A 6,328-nucleotide genomic window follows, 5' to 3' on the forward strand; every position below is an offset into this window, starting at 1 on the left:
CAGTACACACTATTTCAAACACCCATGGAAGGAGTGGTTACCTGTAGGACTTCAAAGAGAGCAAGGACCATTGCCCATACCCTGCTCTGGTACTAGCTACCAGTCCAACTTTATTCTCCCACTGTCCCTGCCCCACCTTTCACTGGGCTGTATTTTTAAGTAGTGCAGACTCCCAAAAGAGAGACTGCATTAAAGTACTTTCATAAATTATTAAGTGATACAGAAATGTGATCTGACAGATAAGTTCAATTCTTGCATTCATCACAGCTTTGGTTACTTTCAAATAAATTCTAGCTCCTTTCTGGAACTTCTCCCATACCCAGCATTTATGCCAAAGGGTTCTGAAAAGTATCTTTTACACACAGGAAGCATTTATGCAACGGTAAAAATCCTGATTATACCTACCTTTATGCTCTTACAAGCCATCCATCCAGGACCCCAGTTCACCACCACACTCCTTTTCCTCTCAGTCACATTCCTTAGAAAGGAAGGACTTGCATTAAGATTTATAAGACAACAAAATATTTATTTTGAGATTTGGGGATGAGAAAACTAAGAAATATTAATTGGACCATTATCAGTATCTAATGGGAAATTGGAAGCAACACCATCTTCTATAGCTCAATGCTTCTCAAGTTTAACAATCAGTTCTTCTGCTGGAAAAAAGACGCCATTGGTCTGCTGGTCACAGACATAGCAGCGCAGAGAGGTGTGGAAATGCTGCAATGCACAGCTCTCACAGAAATAATGCCTGCACTTGGTGACAACCGGGTTTTGGTTGGTGTGGCGACAGATCAAACTCTTCAATGGTATTTTCTCCTCTTCCCTTTCCACTTCATGTTTTCCATCCTCATAGACACCATAGTGACATTCATCAAGCTCACGTTCAATCTGCCACCCATGCTTGTAATCTGAACAATCATGGAGGAATTTGCAGCTGTCTCCAAGGCCGCAAAAACCATTGTCCTTGTAGTCTTTGCAAATGTCAGGCTGGTATTCCCAGCGCATGGTGCACGTAGATGCTCGGGAGCTCCAATGGGGCCCTTCCTCATCATCCCAGAGGAAGCACTGCCCAGTGATGTATCTTTGGGCTTTGTGTATTTCTGATAATTATTGATTCCCTGGTAGATCTTGTCATCTTCCTTGCCTCTCAGCTCCTCCTGGATCTTCTGGCTGCACTCAAAGATGGCTTGTGCATAACGCTCCTTCTCTCTGTCTAGCTCGTAGACAACAGTCGCCCCCATATCTTCTGGCCCCACAGGTTTTGCCAAGCGGGTGGACTTGTAGACCACGCTGACACTCTCTAGATGGCTCTCTTCCTCCTCCTCGCTATTCAAGTCATTGTAAGGCACCTTGTGTTTACCACTGCCACAGGTCTTGTTTATCATTGGAATGTGGGCCGTGTGCTTCTGTTTTGGGTGGATCACAGTGCTACCTTCAAACTACTGCCAGTGCTGCAGTCATCGGGCTCTTGGTTGCAGGGGTGCAGCCTGCAGCCCCTTTTTGCCCACCGAACTTTCTGAAGAGAAAGGTGCACACCTGACTTGCCACCCTTGCTGGAGAACGTTCCTCTGCCATTTTAAAGTCCAGAGTTCCGAAACAGGTATGGCGGACTTGGTTGCGCGAGAGCTGTTCACATACCTGCGCGTCGTAGTTGACTTTGAGTCTTGCCCTACCCCGTCGCTTCCTTTGAAGGCGCACGTGGTCCCGCCCCACTGGCGGGCTGTTGCAGAGCTTACGGGAAAGGGGCCAGAGTGGGTCACCTTTAGGAATCCTGGAGGCAAGTGCTTGCCCTGAGTAGCTCCGTAGCACTGTAGTTGGAGATTCTTCCCGGGATCACTATCATGGTCATGTGCTTGGTCATCTCTGGAGAGGCCACTGCGCACATCCACAGGTTCAGTAACAGGGGCAAGGTAGGGTTGCTTTTGCGGCCCCACATCCGCCTTCTCAAACTGGCATTAACAAAATGGACCGTGGCTTGGGCAGGCCTTAAGGAGCTGGTGTCTCTCTGAGATGGGAAGCCCCAAGGTCAGCCCTCCCCTTTCCTCCTTGAGTAACAGTGGAGACTTGCCGAATTTAACCTGGAGGAAACCACATTCTACTCTAGCAAGAAACAGCTCTTTGCTGGGTGAAGAAGAGTGGGCAAGAGGGCAAAGTAGAGATTCTAGGGCAGGGAAGATAGGCGATGGGAAGAGGTAGGTCCCAAATCCTAGGCAGAAGTGAGGTTTCAGTGAGTTTTGGCTTTTAATTTCCTCTTTTGCTGGGTCATAATTTCTCACATACACATCTTGGGAGCCTCTCATCTTTTACGTCTTCCCTACTCCTAGTTTTTTATCTTGACATTTTTTATTCCTCTATCTCTTGCAAACCTTTAGGAATTTACCACAACATCCTGGTTTTCACATGAAGATTGTGATTTTCCTCTCTTCCAGGACCTTCACATCATCTCTTACAGTACAGCATATATAGATGTATTTGCTTTCTGGCTTTGTGATTGTCCTACACGTGTGATGTCTGTAAGATAAATCCTAGCTGAAATAAGCAGGCGAAGAGAGGCAACTAAGGGTCAGGTAGTTTATTTGAATGCAAATTCCTGGGTGATGTTCTGTGGTCTGGCTATCACAGGCTGGGGAAGTCACACTCAGCAGGGCAGCAGCAAGGTTTTAAAGAAGGTAGGGGGAGGCAGAGTTTAGATTTACAGCAGAGTGAGGATTGGGTAGCTTAGGGCACATTTTTCAGGTTGGAAGGGGAAGCATCTGGGGGCTTTGGCACGTCATCAGTGCCTGACATACTCCCCCCTCCCCCCAGTGTCTTCAACCTTACATTCCAGCCTTTTTGTCGTAATGGACAACAATGTGATCTGGATACTTCTGGCTGACAAGGGGCATCATGGGGGGATTTCATAGCATGTAGTTACATTGCTCTGACTGCAAATATCTTGCCTTGCTTTCTCCAGAGGCTCTCACTTTATTCTGTCTAAGCTTATGATCTCTTTCTCATTTTATCCTCTACAGATAGAGACTCTAGATGCTGCCAGACAACCGCTCCAGCTGCTTCATGCTGAGAAGGGGTGCAGTAAAGGGTGCAGCTGGGTTTTGATCACTGGTCAGTTGACAGGGCCTCAGAAGTTTGGCGCTTCTATTCTGGAAGGACAAACTTGATGAGATTAAGAATGCATGGCTGAATATGAGAACTAGAAATATGAGGAGTCTGAGAATCATAGCTAGGTATCATGGGGAAACTAAAATTCTGGATTGAGTTTACATCTCAATGACTAGTATTAGGATTTAGTATAGATAAGACTGCATTATTGAAACAATACTTTTCTCCAAAATCACCCTTATTTTTTAGAAGTAGCCAGATTAATAAAATAATTATCAGTTGACTTGATTATTTGCATAAGTGCAGCAAGAAGAGCAATTGATTACATAGGCTCTTTTAAATGTGCTTTGCTGGACCTTTCTTTAAGGAATTTCAGATTGAACATTGAAAGACCTCTTGAGGCCAGAAAGCTAAGCCAGACTTGCCATCAGGTTTTGCCTGCAGTACCTGTAGATTTGGGTGAATTCCTCTTCTTGAGGTCTCCAAGATATCCTGAGGTTCCTGCACCTGCCAGGAAGTGACCTTCCTTACTCACCTGTAAGGATGCTGGGAACCCTTTAAGCAAGGTACCATGCCAGTTCTTCCAAAGGGCTTTGTTGGCTTTATAAAGTCAATCTTAGTTTTTTAAAGTTGTCTGTTCATATCTGAGTTTACACACAGGTATGATGTTCCAGTTTAAGCTTTGGTAATATAACTAGTGTTTCTAATTGGTTTTCTTACAAAGAAAGCAAATTCTTACTGAACTTGTGCAAATAAACATACTGCCATGAAATATAAAAATAGTCACTGAGAGATTTTTTTAATTCTGGAGGGATCTGGTAGAGAGAAAGATAAAGTTTCAATTCTGCATATAAAGGCAGCCATTTACTAAACTGTTGTCATCTTAACAGAAAAAGCTTAAAACACTGTATCAGCAACATTTGAAACAAAAAGCCACAAAATCATCTTCTTTAGTTTACCTAATCTTATGTAACTAATACTTGTTCTGCTGAAATCTAGTTATTTACTAGCTTTAAAATAATTTAAAAAACAGTGATTGTATATAATAAAATACTTAAAAATGACAATGGTGGAAGATCTGATGAGAGCTTACTGTGAGACAGTTTACATAAGGAAATTCTGGTATTTCTGTAACACAAAACATTCAGTAACAAAGTTTAGCATTATTCTTTTTGACAGTTCTTTCTAAGTAATGTAGCAGGCAATTATATATCAGATAAATAAGCTAAGTTAGCCAAATACTTTCTTCAATGAGAAAAAGTTCTTCTGACATGTTCCTGGGGCCCTCTGGAAAATATAAGAATTAACTAGAGGTAAAAGTACCTTTTTGAATTTGATTTTGGGAAGCTGTTAAAAGTTTTAAGGTACTTGCTTAAATAGGATTATAGGTTGCTATGAACCAATACTTATTTAATGAGAATGACAACAAAATACCTCAAAGGCAAATAAAGGTTACACTGTTGTTAGCAAACTTTAGCTTTTAGTCCTTTTAATATTAAGATCTCACTTTCTTAAATATTCCAACAACTCATTGAGAATTTAAGCATGAGAAACTTCTTTGATAAAACAATTAGAGAACTTTTTGTAATTTTTCAATATTAAGAGCAGACTAACAGTTAATAAAACTTTGTCTTTTTAACTGAAAACAAAATTCTAATTTTCCTGTGTACTTTATACCAAGACTCATTTGCTTTAATTTTATATAGCATGACCATATTAAATTCTTCCACAAACTTTATACAACTTTTTTACATTTAGATTTCTCCCTCTAAATAAAGAGCTGTAGTTTAGAACAAAGTTACTTTCTTTAATCAAAAGACACATTCTTTAGCATGCAGAAATATTTTCTTTATTATTTTAAGTAGTTTTAATTAGAAGTTAAAATTATTAGGTACCTTAACTTTTGGTGAACACTGAGAAGTATGCTATTATAAACTGTTACACTAGCATTCTTTGGATTGACAAATTTATGAACATTTAATAATTTCTGTTAACTATGAGCTTTACAACACAATCTCTCACTAAGCACAAAGTATATCTTTTTAACTCGCAAAATTTTAAGGTTTTAGGTTACTATAAAGATTTCTAGGCTGTAGATAGGTATACACACTGTAACACACAATTAAAAAGGTGTTCACTTGACACACTTATTTAGTTCACTCATTCATAACAACTATGCTAGATTACTTACAAGACCTTTACTGAATATTAGACAAATCTAAGCCTTTAAGCATTTTATTCTTAAAAGATTTAGCAGGGAACATCAACATAAATGACCTTAGGTAAATTTATGCAGCTGGTAACTACAAGGACATGCTCGCCTCAGCCAAACCCAAATTAGCATTAATGCTTAAAATTTTTTATCAGATTATCTGGAAGTTTTGGAATGCTTAATTTTCACAAGCGCTTGTTTTTCAATCAAGTTTTATCAATACCATCCAAAGGTAGGAAAATATTTTTCATCCATACACCTAGACACACAAACATACAAACGGAGATACATTGACTACAGTCAGCAACACTCCCCACACAAAAACATATCCACAGACAGACAAACCAATATAAAGACTTGAGTCACTGATATCCAGTTGCCTTCCCTCTCCTCGGTTTCCTGTCTGTGGCTTCCGGAACCAGAGGGTGGGAGGAGCATGTTCTTGGGGGGAAGAGGGCGGTGAAGGCGGAAGGAGAGGGGGAGGGGGTGATGCAGCCACTGGAAGAGAAGAGCAGGACAATGGCATGGTTGAGAATGTAGGACTTTAAGATGGTGCGACACGTGTGAAGACAAAGGATTTAAAGATGGTGGTGGAGAGAAGAGGGGGGGATGGTGAGACAGGAAACCGAGGAGAGGGAAGGCAACTGGATATCAGTGACTCAAGTCTTTATATTGGTTTGTCTGTCTGTGGATATGTTTGTGTGGGGAGTGTTGCTGACTGTAGTCAATGTATCTCAGTTTGTATGTTTGTGTGTCTAGGTGTATGGCTGAAGGAGGCAGGTGACAGGTCTTCTGGCAGATCTGAAAAGGAAGGACTGGGTAGAGTAAGAGGCTGACAATCTTTAACTGGAGATCGGCCCAGGAGAACCTGGGTCATTGAACACTTAACATAAATGTCTGGAGGGGAGCACAAAGTCCAAAAAGCCTGCACATATGGGATTTCACTCTACACTCCAGTGGCAATAATTAATCAGGTCTGTGAGAAGGCCAAAATTGAAAGTTCCCTCAGGGGGC

The 6,328-nt window shown here is 41.2% G+C and overlaps 1 pseudogene; it reads right to left on the reverse strand.

Moving 5' to 3' along the window:
• Positions 1 to 552: 552 nt before the first annotated feature.
• On the reverse strand, positions 553 to 1,578 carry LOC130682152 (E3 ubiquitin-protein ligase RNF113A-like; annotated as a pseudogene).
• Positions 1,579 to 6,328: the final 4,750 nt, after the last annotated feature.

Source organism: Manis pentadactyla, chromosome Y, assembly GCF_030020395.1.
Source record: "Manis pentadactyla isolate mManPen7 chromosome Y, mManPen7.hap1, whole genome shotgun sequence".
NCBI lineage: Eukaryota > Metazoa > Chordata > Mammalia > Pholidota > Manidae > Manis > Manis pentadactyla.